The following is a 17,714-nucleotide window of genomic DNA, read 5'->3' as shown; positions in this document are numbered from 1 at the left end:
AGAGTAGTGGATTAGATTTCATACTCTGAACAGCCACAGAACAAATTCTGCTAATTAGCAGTAAACTAAACTTTGTAGAAAAGTGCTCCTGATTAGATTTCCTTGCAAAAGGGGTAGCAGCCTTTTCTGGTTTGTGGGTGATATCCTGTCTTCTCCAACCCTCTGGGGGGCCATGTGCTAGTGCTGTGTGCAGTGAAATGTACTCCAGAATAGACAAACAATGCCTTATATAGTAAATCATCAACAGTGAAACTAGGATTGAAGTACTAGAAAGGTCTGCATCAGTGAGTTTGTTAGAAGTGTTGCATAGTCACTTTCAGACAACAGAAGATTTGATGTTAATCTACTGTAGTCTCTGACATTCATTAAATAGTATGTGTCTAGAATTGGGTGCTCCCACCTCTCTCTCACACACACACTTGCATATGCAAATATATAGGCAGAAACACACATAGGCACAGGGCAGGTCAGCAGAGGAAGAGCAATTATTGGCTCCTCTTTGCTCATAATTTGGTTGATCTGGGATGATGGGGACATTTGCATTCTCTATCAAAGTCTGGGCTCCACCCACTCCAGCACTGTGTCTACATGAATTTATTTTCTTTATGCTACTATTGACAAAATTGGTGGAGTCCTGCAAGAGTAGAGCAAAAATTGCTTGGGGACTGAATCAGACCTATGAAGTGGAGTTAAGCCACCCCAGCCTTAAAAGTTTCAGCTTGTGGGTACAGGAAGGCTCCAAATACAATACAATACAATGTGCCTGTTCAATTCTGGTTGTGTCTAGTATGGTTAGCTGCAAAGTTCATGGTAGTATGCTGTATGACCTCATGGCCCAGAGATAGGTCAAGTTTCTGGGGACAGGGTGCTACATTTGTGATGACGATCAGACCATCCCCATTTTTGTTCCTCTATGTGACTCCACCAGATAACAGGACCAGTGGAAAGGTCCTGCTCCTCCTCATGCAAACAACAGCATCTCAGACTCCAGACAGGCCTTGTGTGGCCTGTAGTCAATGGGGCAACTCGAGAGTCTCCCTCAGTTGCAATATCCCCACCCGCCATTCCATGATGAACTTCAAACCCAGTCTCCCAAATCCATTGTGAAATTCTATCTTATATATTTAGAGAAATGTGTCGTTTGAGAAATGACAGTTTTGTGTTTGCAAGAGCCGCAATTTACAGCATTCCAATGACCTAGCATGGGTTTTGGTTCCATTAAAGTATTGCAGACAGAGACAATGAACACTTTATGCCTTAAAGTGCCTGATGTTGTTCCAATGACTTATGTATGCCGGTTGACATCAAAATCATTGCAATGTCAATTGCAATATTTCACCCATCTCTGTGTTATGATGTTATAGTAATTGCAATGCCTGATACACTTCAATGTTTTGACAATAATTTCCATTCCTGCATATCTGTCTGTTAGGCAGTTAATTGCAGAGGCTTAGACATTACCACTGACACAGTAATAGCTCCAGCAGAACCTCACTAGAGAGTTAATTGAAGTGTCTTAGACTTAGATAATATTAACGCTGTAACATACCTAACCTGGATAAATTCTTTATACAAACTATTTATTTTTTTAAGTGTGTGTATAATGCTGCTTTAGACAGCAAAGTTACATTCAAAGCAGGTAGCAAATTACAATACATACCTTAATTAAAGAAAAAAACTGATTCCCTAACTATTCAAAATGGCCTACAGAAATGTGGGCATAAACTAGAAGTGGAGAGAAGCTGGTGAGGAAAGTATAAAGGTAAAGGTAAAGGGACCCCTGACCATTAGGTCCAGTTGTGGCCGACTCTGGGGTTGTGGCACTCATCTCGTTTTACTGGCGTACAGCTTCCGGGTCATGTGGCCAGCATGACTAAGCCGCTTCTGGTGAACCAGAGCAGCGCAGGGAAATGCCGTTTACCTTCCTGCCAGAGCGGTACCTATTTATCTACTTGCACTTTGACGTGCTTTTGAACTGCTAGGTTGGCAGGAGCAGGGACCGAGCAACGGGAGCTCACCCCGTTGCGCAGATTCGAACCGCTGACCTTCTGATCGGCAAGCCCTAGGCTCTGTGGTTTAACCCACAGCACCAACCACGTCCGAGAAAAGTAAACCTGTTCTTAAAGCGAAACAGAAATGTGCTGAGTCCTGGGGAGTGCTGGGTAAGTGCTGTTCTCTTGGCACTAGAAAACTAACTTTTGAATCTAATAGTTTTTTATACCTTTTTGCCAAGGCATGCCAGTGGAGGGGGCTGTGAACTGAGTGATTTCTACAATTTCCATAATTCCTTCCAGAATAGTGTGAAATGGTTAAAACTGGCCATCCTGTTTGCTTAACAAAAGAATGAAAGACTTGTGATAGTGAGCCATTATCTGATGAATCCAGGCATCCCTGTGCTGCCTGTCTTCAAATCACCTGAACACTGCGTGAATGGATCCTAGTGAGGAGTTGAGCATCCTGTGCTTAGCAACTAAATTTGCATGTGTTAATCTTTAAGGTCACGTGTGGGTGAACTCAGGATATGCCCAAATGCCTTTCAACAGGGGGCTGGGATCTGAGGAATAGCTATTTCTGCCATATTGCATCAAGGTTAAAAAAAATGCAATTTTCCCTGAACTTATCTGGAAATGTTTACAGAAACTCATACTCCAATTCAATGGATTAAGCCACTTTGATTTTGTGGGTAGCAGTCTTGATTTTGAGACAATTGTTGCAGGCACCATTCCAAGATGACTGACTTAGCCAGAAAAGCATATGATCAGAAATCTCAGTTTACTGACCCCCCCAAAAGAGAGAGAGAGAGAGAGAGAGAGAGAGAGAGAGAGAGAGAGAGAGAGAGAGAGAGAGAGAGAGAGAGAGAGAGAGATTGCGCTTTTTCTCACATTTGGTTCCATCTGTCCATATGAGGTGCTGAAATTTGTCTGCTGCTGCATGCTTGCCAAATTTGCACCATTCTTCTTTTTAAAAACCAAAACTCAGTTCTCACTTGCTCACCACTTTTACTATGTGATGGGAAAATCAGGTAGGTTTCCTGCCTCCACAATGCAGCTCAGTAGGTAACAAAGGAAAGGTGTTTTGAATTATAATGTCATCTTTAGAAATAATTGCAAGTTTTAGCTCTTGCAATACAGAAGTTTTATGATCTAGTTATTTTATAGGGTTTGCTTTATATAACATAGCTTCCCTTTTATCCTGGCAGTACCACACACTTTACATTTAAGATCTGGACAAAGATAAAATCAATAACTGTCAAAACCCCACTTTGCATTATCCCAGAGAAATAAAGGCTATGCTGACACAATAATATACTAAGAATTGTTCTATCTTTGGTGAAAAATAATACCTTCATAAAGAGGAAGAGTTGAATCCAAAGCCAACTTGTCTAGGGATTTTTAGAAGGCACTTTAATTCTTTTTATTTACATGTTGGTGTCAAAATATATTACAAATAGTCTATATATTATTGAGACGGGTCCAAAAATTCATGAGTGGAAGGGGAAATAGCTGCTTGCGCTTCTCTGTAAACTGCTGTACAATAATCTGTTCAGTGCTATAATAAGTTCCATGGTTGTTCTTGTGATTTGTACAAGAGTTTGGATAGGTTGTGTAATTACAACACAATTAGGAGACAATTGAATGAGATACTGGCTATTTTGAACTTGAGTGTGTTTATGACTTCTGCCTTTTGTTTACATCAATTTGAGCACCTGGCTGTGAATGAACATGTACAGAATTGGTCTGAGTAAATGTGATTATAATTAGCTTTAAGACTTCAATCCTATCTGCAGTCACTTTGGAGAAAGTTCCACTTAAGACAGCAAGAAGCCTTACTTTCAAGGAGTGTGCAGCGTATTCAATCTGCTGAATTGGCCACATTTGCTTCATTCTTTTAAAGGATGAACACTAAACACTGTGGAAAGGTTGAAGGTAGATTTAGGGAAGTGTGACCACACTGGGCACAGAACCTCATGGGATGCCACAACTATGGAGTGTAGGCGTTGGGGCACCAAATGTTGGCATTGCACAGGACATCACTGAAATTTGAGATCCCAAGGTCCATCACTGGAAGGGTGTTTTGCTGTAGTGCACAACCATAACTCTATATTATTATCATCACTGTCATCCTTAGCCCTTCACCAGCAGGTCCAAGAGCAGATTCCAACCATTTAAAATTCAGTATTTAAAACAGTTAAAATGCACTACAGCTGCACAGATAGAGTGGGCTCTGAAAACACACATCCCAGGAATCAAAGGCCAAGGAAAAGAGGTGTGTCTTCAGCTTTACTTGCATGTAGCACAATCTCACATCAAAGCAGGAGCAGGGCCACACTGCTGGCCCTTCCCCCAAAAGCATGTCTCTGGGTTAGCACCACCCTACAACGTAAAGTCAGTATTCAAGTCCAACAGTTGATTGTGCAGTCACATGGAAACCCAACACATGAGCAGTTGGAAGGAGGGAAAGGGTAGGTGTTGTGAACTGACAGGACAACGTGAAGGAGGGAGAGGAGGGAGAGAATCCCATGGAGGGGTTTAGCCAGGACTGGGACACACCACAGCAAGCTGGAGTTGGGGAAGGAAAGGTTGGTGTAGAAAGGTTGATAGAGGATGACGAGGGGATGGGGTCAGTGCACAGGAACTACAGATACAGGACCCATCACCAGAGCCAGAGGGGTGCCTGTCTCCATGAACATGGTGGGCTCTGAGGCATAGTGAGCAGCTCTCTAGCTGGCCAGGTGGGGCTTGCTAGCTCTGGGAGGAGGGGTGTGATTCCTTGGCTGGAGTAGGCTTGGAACAGTTGAGGGTCCCATGCCTCATCAAGCCCAGATGCTGCAATCATCGCACAGAGTATAAAAGGGCAGCAGAGTGGAGGTGCTGTGTTTCCTCAACTGCCCATTTTGATCAACCTTGACTTGGATGTTCCTGGACCTCCACAGGACTGTGCTTTGGGTTTGACGCTGGACTGTATCCTGACTGCTGGATTTTGGACTTGGCTACTTGGGTTGACCCTGAACCTCATTACCTGACCTTTGGACTTTAGATTTTGGACTTCAGACTCTACTTGTGTGAATTGACCCTTGGACTTCAAACTTTGGAATTGGCATACTGACTTGCTGCCAGGTAGGCCAGGGGTTCAGGACAGTAGTGAAGGTGGTTGAAGGAGCCAAAAACTCCTCCTTTTGAAAATATTTTTGGATCTCATAGAAATGTATGGAAAAAAGCAGAGGTTTAATGTTTAGGGGGAATTTTTTTCCCCCCAGTAGCACCTTAAAAACCAACTAAGTTAGTTCTTGGTATGAGCTTTCGTGTGCATGCACACTTCTTCAGATACACACTTCTTCGTGCATGCACACGAAAGCTCATACCAAGAACTAACTTAGTTGGTCTTTAAGGTGCTACTGGAAAAAAAAATTTTTTTTTTGACTATGGCAGACCAACACGGCTACCTATCTGTAAATGTTTAGGAAATTATTCTTCTAGAAGATCCCTCCTTTATTTTCTTATTTTTCCCTAAGCTTAACAATCCTTCAAGATGGCCCACAGGATTACCATTGTATTTATATGATGTGTGTGATGTTAGTTTTATGTTTTATCCAAAAATATAGAGTAAACAGATACTGTTCTGCCTACTCAGACATGTCATAAATCCCTAGCTTAATTTACACCATAGTGACATTGTACAAGGAGGAAATCTATTCCTTATTGCAAGTTAAGTTTTTGCTTAAGGGTCAAACTCTGTATTGCCAAACATGATTGATTATTGCAGCTTGGAGTTAGGAAGTCTAGTTTTAAATCCTATGTCATGAAACAAGAGTAAGGGTGAAAAAGAGGGGGTGATCCCATCATGCCACAACACTTATTCCAGCACCTTTTGTGAACCAAAGAATAGGCTGCAATGTCTTATCATGTTTACATGGTCTACAGAAATATGAAGATGAGCTTGGGATTCTCAAGGATGTAACAGAGTTCAGATGCTTACATCTGAATGTTTCACAGAAGTATACATCTTCCTTAGCTCCTGAAAAAGAGGACTATTTAAAAGAGAACCCCGAAAGTTTGGAGATTGGTGCAAGTGCAGGTTTTTCACAGTGTGTGTCTGAAATATGAATGTAAATTTAATGTTTAAAATAGCATCTGGTATCTGTTGGGCTCTTAATATATATATTTTTCTTTTTTAAACAAATTGTGTTAATACAATGCTTTACACAGGTAATTTACTACCTACATGTGGTTAACCAATTTGGGTTTGAAACTCAAAGTCTGATTCATTTTCAATTTTATTATAGCAATTACAAAGTCATTTGCATGCTCCTGGCAGATAATTAAGAATGCTTTTTACCAACATTGCTGCTCTTTTGGTATTACTATGGATATGAAGAAAAACTAATCAATTTTTGTTAATTTGGCAAATGTAATCAAATCAATCAAGCTTCTGAAAAATGCCCTCAATGCATCCACGTTGAATACAAACTATTAAAGCTCATTTAATCTGGGCATTCTGCCCAAAACTCTTCTATTATACTAAAGAAGTTGCTATTCTAAAATGTTTCTGTACTTGTAAGCAAACTTCTGAAGAATCCTTACCCCCAATTTCATAAGAACCCAACATCTGTCTATCATGTCATAGTACCTAAGGAATTTGATTTTTGAAAATTTCACTATGAACCGACTTGCCCTGAAAAGGGATGATGAGGATTCCATTTGCTCCACTTATATCCATGTGCTGATCAGAATACAGATCAATGAATTAGATACATAACCAGCAAACCACTCAGTGCTAGAGTCTGGACTGTACAGATAATGTGGTCTGAGAGCTATGCCTTTGTTTTAACATTTTACAGCTACCTTTCTGTGTTGGACAATATCTACATCTTTCTGCATGAAGAGAACCAGGTTACTTTGAGGACTAGAAAAATTCCCTAGCTTCAGGATTTAGTTTTCCTAGGCTAAAATCTATATTAAATTTCACATCATTCATTTTTGAGAATATTTATCTCAGACTGATTGGGAAACTGAATTGCTGAACTTTTCTCAAAGACATGCCATAACAACCAAATCAAGAGAGCAGAGCTTTCAGGGAATCTCCTGTGTGTGGCTTCTAAGTCTGTTTGAGCCTTTCCTTTATTTGACCAAGTAGAGTTAGTTGTTGTTTTAGCTATTAAGAAAAGAATGCTCCCTTAAGTTGAACACTGAGAAACACAACAGTGACGTCTGTCTCTAGAAAACCTGACTCAGAAGTTTGTAGTATTTTGTAACAAGATAGACTGAGGTGCTTGCAGGCCCCAAGATTCACCTTGAACCTGTATATATGCATTTTCAAAATTTTGTTAACATTTCTTTTGATAAACAATGCATTTTCAATTTTTTTGATCTATTTCAATTGCTCTGCGCTCTCTCCACTTTGATCTTAATTTGGCTCCTGAGCCACTCAGTATAAAATTAAGTTCTGAATTTCTGCATTCATTAAAATAAAGTATCTAAATATGGCTATAATTTTTTTTTCCCTTTTGGCCAAAGTAGATGAAATTTGCAGGCGCAGGAGCCCCTTTAGAGTAGTACCAAATTTTCTCCTTAAGAAATGGGTAATGGAGGTTTCTTTCTTGCTCTTCTGAGGAAAGGATATCTTTTGTTCTTGCTTGTTTTAAGACAATTAAGTGTTGTCAGTTTCACACAAGCTTTAGTATTCGGTGCCTTCAAATGTGCCTTTTCGTGTTCTCTGAGAGTCCACAGCCCTCCTTACAATGTAAAGAGTTTACAATGTGACACTATCTAGAATGCTGCACATGGAGGTCTGAAGAGCTCTGGGTTTCTTTGTTTTTGTTAAAGCAAAGAAGCACAGGATTTGTATTTTTTAAAAAAATCTTAAATGAAGTTTCTAACTTTAAAAAATCCTTCACTGCTATGTGTAACAAAAAATAATCCTGAGCTCTTCAGTGCTCCACAGGGAACATTTTGGATTCTTTCACTTCTTGCAAACCCAACAGAAATGGAGAAATAGAGATATACAAAAACATAAACCTATTCTGTACCATGACATACTTCAGCTTTGTGGGGATGCTGATCTACGGTGCGGGGTATTGGCATCATGCTTCAACTCAGACCGTGGAGCCTCTAAAGCACCCTGATTCAACTTTTTATTTGACTTCTGCACACAGCCAATGCACACCCCAAGGATATACTTTTATTTTGAAACCATAATTCTTCTTTCCACCAAAGAATAAATAAGAAGTTGTGGCGAAATGAAGCTTCCTAGTTTTCCCTTACTATAATAGAGAAATAGGATTGCTAGAGATATTCAAGACAAATAACTCTATTCAGAAATATGTTCATGAAAGTTCCCAACCTTCATTATGTTCAGGTCAGGGGGCGCCATCTTTTCTATGGCCTAACACCACCACCTCATTCTTTCCCACCCATAAAGCCTCTTTTGCTTCCTCCTTCTCTTTGCTGTTTGTAAGTCCCACTCATCAAACAAAAATGACTTGCAATAGGATCAAGGGGGGTGGAAAAGGAACTAGCCCCCCTCCAACTTGGCAGACATACCAAGGCCCCTTGCAAACTTGGAGCCAGCCCTGACTGACTTGCTCAGCCTTCCTCAAACTTGGCCCTCCAGATGTTTTGGGACTACAATTCCCATCATCCCTGACCACTGGCCTGCTAGCTAGGGATCATGGGAGTTGTAGGCTAAAAACATCTGGAGGGCCGAGTTTGAGGAAGCCTGGACTTGCCCCAAGAATCAACATTATTTTCTACTTAAATTGATACAGCTCTTGCAAATCCTGAAAGTCTTACCAACCAGACTTCTCCAACAGTGTGAAGATGCAACCGCATCTTCATTCTGCGCAGGATTGGGCCATAAAAGAAATGACACTGTATTGGAGGAGGAAAAGCAACTCTGGTTCTTTAACAGCAATTATTCTGTCTTTCAGACTCAAGGGACCGAAAGTTGAAGGGCATAAGTAACATCGAGTAAATCTAACTGTCTGCCATAGATGTGACATAAAGCTATGCAAAGTGACCTTGGGGAAATCAACCTTTTGTCAATCAATAAAGGACAGTTTGGGAGTTCCATTTGATCACCACCTGGACAAAAACAGAAGCTAGAATTGTCATCCATATTGTAAGCTGCCACAGAAACAGAGTTTATCATTGGCTTATTGCTACCAAGGGTGCATGCCTTGTATTGGGGTCAAACCTGTTATGAAGTTTACTTGCTCAGAAAAGTCATACATGAACTTGGACACCTATCTGAGCCTCTCATTTGCCATCCTGTTTAATTGTTACTATTTTTGCACATCTTGAAATTCTTAAGAGCCCCAGCATTGAGCTTATTGTGCACAGGTGAAGGCAGATTTCAGTGTGTCTAAAAACATTCTGTTGAGACTGTGCCATAAGTGCTCTGTACATTCCAACTTCTGTATGGTCCCAAAAATTTATTCACCCTGTCTTAATATGGAGAAGTGGCGTTTCCCTTAATCTCATCAGACCAGGGAGGGAAAACTCTCCTTTTGGTAGAGGGGAACAATTCAGCTCAGTTAATGCTGAATGCAATTCTTGGTATTCCAGATGGCTGTGCAACTTTGTAGAGCAGGTTTTTAGGAGACTGAGGAGAGGACTGATGAAAACTGCCTCCTCTCTCCCACCTCATGCCCTTCCATTATCAGAGGCTTTCTTATATTAATAGTCTTTCCATGAGTAGCAGATGCCATTGAATGCAACACACTGGCTCTAATCAAGAAAATAAAGCTGTATCCTATTTGATATTATCTGTTTGAATATTAACAGCGCTGAAAAATCCTGAGCTCTCTGTTCTATAATATTTTAGGAGATTAAATGCTGGTCTGTACAGAAAGGTCTTAACACCTTTTACCCTCAGAAATAATATGTGAAGTTATCAAGTTGAAACAATGTGCCACCCTGCTAAACTTCTTTTAATACTGAAACAAGTGTAATCAAATGAGTTACTAATCAGGAAACTTTTTGAGTAGTCATGGAGTATTATTTAAATGACCAAGTTTCAACACAATCCTATGCATGTATACTCAGAAGTATGCCCCATTGATTTCAATGGAACTTCCTCTCAGGACTGAATGATACCTTGCCCACTCTCCTCCTGACCTAGCTGGCCATCTGTTTCCTGCCTGATATTATCAGGAAGATATGGAGGGGGGGTCAAACAAAGCTGTGGATTAGGTTACCAAGTGACATGTCCACATCTTTCAGCCTCAACAAACTGAATTCAGCCAATAAACCTGGATAAAAATGCACACATCTCCTAACTGAACTGTAGAAGCAGCAGTATACCAGTTGAGGCAAACTTGATGGATTGAATAGAAAATCGTCATCAAATTTTTGCAGCTGGTAGAAAATTGAAGGGGGTTACAGCTACTCTTGAGGCATAAGTCAAGATGACGATCATACTGGAAATATTTAAGGATATTAAATTTAATGAGCACGTACATTTAATAAGGATAAGTAAATAGTCCTACACAAGTAACCACGGAAAGCATAGTTGCTACTAGGGGACTATCTATCTAACAGCAAGCAAATATATTTAGGATAAACATTAGTAAGCAGAGATAAATGCAATGCACCAAAAGCTTTATTCAGAAAAATCAGACACCTGACTAGATTTCACCTAGTGAACATCCACACTATATCATGGGTACTGTGTATTCTAGGGTTATTCACTGAACCACAAAATTCAATTCAGATCCCAATCTGGCACTTCAGAAAATAGCCAGTCTCGGTCTGAAGTGCTTGAGAGGGTGATTAGTTCAGAGCAAAGTCTGAAACTGAATCTGCTTCAGGGAAAAAACCCCCACAAGCTTTGTTTCCTCCCAAAGTGGACAAGCCACAAATCCTCTGAAACACCCTATGTGTTTGGGATTCATCCGCATCTGCTAAATATTCCTACTGTATATTAAAGTACATATCATGCTGAATAACTTCAACTGAATCACAAATGTCCAATTCAGATTCCTGTACCTAGGAGGAGGAAGAGGAAGATGAGGGAAATAACAAATTGTGGATTCTGCTTTTTATATTCTTCCTTGAATAAATTTTCTGGTGAACACAGTGCTATCACTATTTTTAACTGAGGGGCGGTAGTGTTGGATGAAGATGTTTAAGTATGTTGTGGAATAACTGGAGGTCTGAAAGAGAAACAGAGTCACTTTTTGTTGTTGTTACATTGGTAGTGGTCAGTCTTGCTAGCAAACACGTCAAGAGTTGGGTCCAAACTAAGGTTACTCCTCTGCAGAGGTGCCAAGTTGTGATGTCACGATGTCTGGAGTCTGAGCTCTCTGGAGGAGCTGGCCACTGAAGCAGCGCCACACTCAGCTCTGCACTCCACCCCCTCAACATTGAGGGGGCTCTGCCCCCTTTCAACAGATATTGAGGATGCCGAAGATACCACGGCCCCCTAGAGTTGGTGCACCTGTTCCTCTGGTATGAACTCAAGTACATTTCCATCCCCCTGTCCCTAGATGTGCCAATGCCTATACTGATTTAGAGAAAAAAGCACTACTAGAACATAAGGAAGTGATTCTATGCCATGTTCCTGTCCAGTGGTGTTGCAACCTCCAATTGACTGTGGCACAAGTAGACCGCATACATAGGTTAGTAGATTCAATCCCTGAAACAGGAAAATTGACAGCACCTCTTGAAGAAGCATCCAGCCATATATCCAAGCATGTCTATCATTTAATTAATATTTGTGCTTCTGGACAAAGGGTGGACAAATGAGAGGCAGCCCAATACTATGCTCCATTTATTTCCTAAATTTATATCCCACTCTTCCTCCGAAGGAGCCTAGGGTGGAAAACATGTCAATACTAAAACAATACAATTAAAACTTCGGAAGAAGGTTAAAAAACAACCTCATAAGCTCGAAGCATGGGTACTCCCAACAAAAATTTAAAATTCGGTTTTGTAATTTGGAATTAATGTGATTTGATTGGTTTGGTAATAAAAATTATTTTAAAAAAATAAAATAAAAACAACCTTGTAAAACAGTTAAACACTCTTAAAAGCAATGGCTCTCATAGCTAACAATTTCAGGGTTGTCAGGGATAGGTCTTTCAGCCATCAAATGCCTGGCTAAACTTTTTTTTATCATAAGTTAATAATCGGGGAACCTGATGCATCTCACTATGGAGGACATCCCAGAAACACCACGGAGCAGGCTTGTCACAAGTTACGACCAACAGGGCCTCCAGTGGCACCACCACCAACAGGGCCTCCCCTGATGCTTATAGAACCTGAGCTGGTTGGTATAGGGGAAGGCACACCTTTAGATACTTGTGTCCCAAACTGTTTAGGGCTTTGTATGCTAGTACTAATAACATGAATTGGACCAGGTACCTCACTGTCTGCCAGTGTGCAGTGCTCTAAATACCAGACTGCTCCACTTTCGAATCTGGGAACCCCATTCTGCTTTGACTGTAGCCTCTGGACTATCTTCAAGGACAGCCCCAAATAGAACACATTACAGTAGTCCAGGCTGTTCATCCAGAGGATGAACAACTCAGGCCAGGGTTTCTAAGACAGAATCATTTCTAAATCTCAGTTTGGGTTTTTAACTACCTGAATAAGGAAAACTTTATAAATAGATCTCCGAAGTTAGACCAACTTGGGTACAGTGTGACCTCAAATTCTGTGTCGTTTTAATTATGGTATTTCAAATAAGAGAATTTATTAATGTAGTGAAACATTCTAGCCATGTGCCAATTTTTTTTTAAATAATTCACCACAATATACTTGCATCCTGCTGTTCGGATTATATTAAATTTTCATTTGCCAGCAAGTAATGCCAACATAATCACCTACTGTATTGGAAATTTCCCCCTCAAGTATTGTACATTTGATGTCATTAGTATTCATGTACTGCATTCTAATAACAGATGACTGTCTTTAATTTAATTTTGGAGCTGAGAGAAGGTTTTTAAAAGTGTAAACTTCAATAAATTTTGAACATTGGAAAGTTTAGTACTGCAAGGTTCTGACACGACATGAATAGTAAAGCATTAAGTACAATCTATTTGGTAACTTACCAGGAAACCATTACTACTGTTATTCCCATTAACAGTGTACTGGCAGCGTACTTCTCTTCTCCTGGAACATATGCTCGGAGTAATGGGGCAAATTCCAAGGAGACTCATTATTGCACCTTTAAAAATGTTTAGGTTTTCCTGCCCCCCACCTAGCTCCTGCCCAAGGCTTATCTGGATCCTGGGCTCAGCTCAGGATTACAGGAATAAAAGAGTGGTCCTAAACCTGTTCAGGTGTTCACTGGCTATGCAGAGGCTGGCCTAGGGATGATGAGTAAATTCGATTCAATTCACATTTAAAGGTAAACTTACCTAATTCACACCTTCTAAAACAATGTGCAAGGCAAAACACAACCATCCTTCAAAAGTTGCACTTCTGCAAATTTTGCAATGCCTTTGTTTAGCCAAGAAATTTGTGGAAAAATGGAATATATTGAGGTAAAGCTTCATATGAATGCATAGAGTGGCTGGGAAAACCCTGCCAGATGGGCGGGGTATAAATAAATTATTATTATTATTATTATTATTATTATTATTATTATTATTATTATTATTATTATATATTAGGGGAAATGACACACAAAAATGTGCTTTGTTAGGCAAATTTGCTTTGCAAAAATATGCACACTAGGAGGAATCCACACTAAATGCTTATAAATTTCCTTGAGGACTTGTGGAGAACTGAAGTAAGAATGGGAAAACAAGTAACTGAGTAAAATCCAGAATGACATATTCATCTATCCCTAACTGGAGTGGGTTTCTACCTGCCAGCTATCCTCTAACCTCAGTGTGTCCAATGGAATATCTGAAAGTCACACACACTAATAAGCTCTTACATATTCCCCTTGCACATACACCCTATTTGTGCCAAACTCAATTGAATGCAAACAAATTACGTAAAAGGGACTTGGTCAGCGAAATGGTTTTTATTACCTTTGGGTGCCTCCAGACCATCACTGTTTTGCATGTGGATTCAAGTACATACTGGAATTTTAGGTCTGTGCAGTTAAAGTGTCTTGAAGGGATCCATTGCCCTTCAAAAAGTATCAGGGTTGTTGATGTTTGGAAAGTGACAATGGAATCAATTGAAAAGTGCGAGTTGAACAAATTGGTAACAGGAAGCCATATGAACAAATTGGGAGGAATGCTCATTGTTGTATACAAATAAGCATTATCTAACCACCACCTGAGCTTTGTGCAAGCAAATCAGGATCAATGTTCAATAAGCAGGCCATTTGGATGGGTCCTTTCTAGGTTGACCAGGAAGGACTGCAGTCACAGAGCCAGTATGGTGTAGTGGTTAAGAGCGGTGGACTCGTAATCTGGGGAACCGGGTTCGCTTCCCCGCTCCTCCACATGCAGCTGCTGGGTGACCTTGGGCTAGTCACATTCTCTGAAGTCTCTCAGCCCCACTCACCTCACATAGTGTTTGTTGTGGGGGAGGAAGGGAAAGGAGAATGTTAGCCGCTTTGAGACTCCTGAAGGGGAGTGAAAGGTGGGATATCAAATCCAAACTCTTCTTCTTCTTCTTCTTCACTGTTTATAGGAAAAGTCATTTAAAAACATTTACACAAATTATCTAATTATTGAATTTATATAACCGCCCCATACCCAGAGGTCTCAGGGCGGTTCACGGACAAACAAGCATTCGTATGGGAGGTCCTTTTCATTTTGGTGGTAATTTAGTTTGAAACTCTAGTCTGTATCAGTTGCGTAATGCAAATCAGCATTTAAAAGTAACTTTTATACCAAGTGACAAAAATACTAGAATAAGCAGTATAATAATTTGGTTGAAGCAACAGTTCTGATCAAATGTTGAACCTGTGTGAGACCAATGACATATGATCATAAAGCAAGGAGGCAAATGTGTGGTTCTATTATTATTTTTAAAAACAACCTTTCAAAAATTATACAGAGCTAGTGCAACGCAAGTCACTCCACATTTTTCAGGAGCACAGATGTGAATATTCTGCCTCATATTTTAAGCATTAGACAATCCTGGTCCTTGCTGAATGAATTCAGGATGCTGAAGTTCCTTCTTTTCTAGTGCTTTCAGAGTTGATCCCAGTCCTGCAGTAATTTGTTTTCAATAGCAGGAACATCTAGAGATGCTTGCCTCAAGCACTACCTGTTGACTGGTATCAGCATTCACTGTAATTTTAAGATCTGGTCAACGCTTTCAGGTACAACAGCCCTTCTCTTTCCCAAATCTTGCTTAAGACTGAGTTTGCGCAAGTCTTGGACGGAAACACTGCACTTCTGTTGGTGGGGGCTGAGCTTAAGACTCTTGCTTAAGACTGAGTTTGCACAAGTCTTGGACGGAAACACTGCACTTCTGTTGGTGGGGGCTGAGCCATATAGTGTCAAATGGTTGGAGGTTAGGATTTACCTTTTCTGCAACAGTACCCCTAAAATGCTGAGATATTGGCAGGTGGCTGACCTATCAATGCTGACCCTACTTTCGCATACATATTGAAGACGTGGAGGGAGAATTATGTTCATCTTGGTCATTCTTCCCACTGCCTCTTCTGTTCAATGGGACTTACAGGTGTGTAGACATAAAATGACCTGTTTCACATTTTCCCCTGGATGTGTGAACATTGGAAACTGCTTTGAACATCCACTTGTTCTGTGCACATGTAGAGATAAGGTATGAAAGGTTTGACTGCAAAAACCAACAATGGCTATTTCTATGCTTAAGGTGGGGACGCGGGTGGTGCTGTGGGTTAAACCACAGAGCCCAGGGCTTGCCAATAAGAAGGTCAGTGGTTCGAATCCCCATGACGGGGGAAGCTCCTGTTCCTCGGTCCCTGCTCCTGCCAACCAAGCAGTTCAAAAGCACGTCAAAGTGCAAGTAGATAAATAGGTACCACTCCGGCAGGAAGGTAAACGACGTTTCTGTGTGCTGCTCTGGTTTGCCAGAAGCGGTTTAGTGGTGCTGGCCACATGACCCGGAAGCTGTACACCGGCTCCCTCGGCCAATAAAGTGAGATGAGCGCCGCAACCCCAATTTAATAATCCTTTTTATTTTCTTTGTATTCATTTATTTCTGCTCTTTGTTGAGGGCACATAAGTCTCAGATTGCACACTAACATAAAAAGCCTTCATCATGGAATCCAACCTCCACAAGGAATTTGATGCCAAAATTTCCTCATCCTTATTCCTGAGGTGCTCTCTGCTCAGAGGTTCTGATCTACTTAATTGTAGAAATTGGCATTAAAATAGGCCACAGACGTGTGCTCGCAGAGTTACATTTCAACTTTCAAGTTATAACGGTGGATGTCAGACATCACTAGGCTACTGCAATTCCCCTGCTGCATCTGCTCTTAAACAATTAACCTCTATGAATGCTTTCTTTTATAGCTGGCATGCATATGCATAATTCATATTAAATAGGTATTTAGCACATTACCAAATTAATGAATTAGAGTTAAAACAAAATAAGGCGATGACATTTGAGTCAGTTTTTAGAGAAGAGATTTCGCATTCCCTACTTCATAATCACATACTGAAGACTGTATATCTCCATTTTCCTGACTTCTATATGCAGAGTAAGGTCAAAGCAAATACCAATGCATTTGTAAGAGTCAGGTGTAAGCTTGAAGCTTCCATTAATACAAAAGGCACATTTTTTATCTGTGTGTGCCTGAACTACTTTTCAGGTAGCCTATTCATATGGATTGGCTGAAGCTGCCCTGTCACCCCCTATCCAAGAGATGTAGAATGCATCTGTGTGATTTTCATTTCCAGGGTTAAAATTGAATATTTGCCATTGTAGATAAGTATTCTGAATGGGTAACACAGAGCCACAAGAAACAGAAACCAACCAGCCTGTAGCTGACAATGCAATCTTATATTAAAGCCCCAGGTACCATTTTTTTGCACGGGAGTGAGTGGCTACCGCGTAAGGGTGTTCACAAGCCAATTGTACACAATAGGGGAGAAGTGCAATAGCATGTTGGTCATCAGTTGAATGAGTAAGTATTAAAAGCACAAGACAGACTGACTATAAAACAGCTACTCAGCATATTCTAAGTAGCACAGAATATGATGAGCTCAGAGTTGAAAGAGTCAATATAGCTAGATGATTTCATGTTTCTTTTAGGAAGAAACCTTGTGCAAACTTTGTGCTGCTTTTTAAGGGGAACACCATGCAACAATAACAGGAACCGAACTAACTCATGCAATGTTGTTGTTGTTGTTTAGTCGTTCATGCAATGTTGTTGTTGTTGTTTAGTCGTTCATGCAATGTTGTTGTTGTTGTTTAGTCGTTTAGTCGTGTCCAACTCTTCATGACCCCATGGACCAGAGCACGCCAGACACTCCTGTCTTCCACTGCCTCCCGCAGTTTGGTCAGACTCATGTTCGTAGCTTCGAGAACACTGTCCAACCATCTCGTCCTCTGTCGTCCCCTTCTCCTTCTCTTTCCCAACATCAGGGTCTTTTCCAGGGTGTCTTCTCTTCTCATGAGGTGGCCAAAGTATTGGAGCCTCAGCTTCAGGATCTGTCCTTCCAGTGAGCACTCAGGGCTGTTTTCCTTCAGAATGGAGAGGTTTGATCTTCTTGCAGTCCATGGGACTCTCAAGAGTCTCCTCCAGCACCACAGCTCAAAAGCATCAATTGCATCAATAACAACTGGCAAAATTCACTTGTGCAATAACAACTG

The 17,714-nt window shown here is 40.6% G+C and overlaps 1 long non-coding RNA gene across 1 annotated transcript in view; it reads left to right on the top strand.

The window, feature by feature from the left end:
- Window positions 1-17,714, top strand: part of LOC309377880 — a 977,944-nt gene that overhangs the window by 858,535 nt on the left and 101,695 nt on the right. The window lies entirely within an intron of this gene.

This window comes from Podarcis melisellensis (assembly GCF_964234715.1).
Source record: "Podarcis melisellensis genome assembly, chromosome: 9".
Lineage (NCBI taxonomy): Eukaryota > Metazoa > Chordata > Lepidosauria > Squamata > Lacertidae > Podarcis > Podarcis melisellensis.
This window is presented reverse-complemented; position numbering and strand designations above follow the sequence as displayed.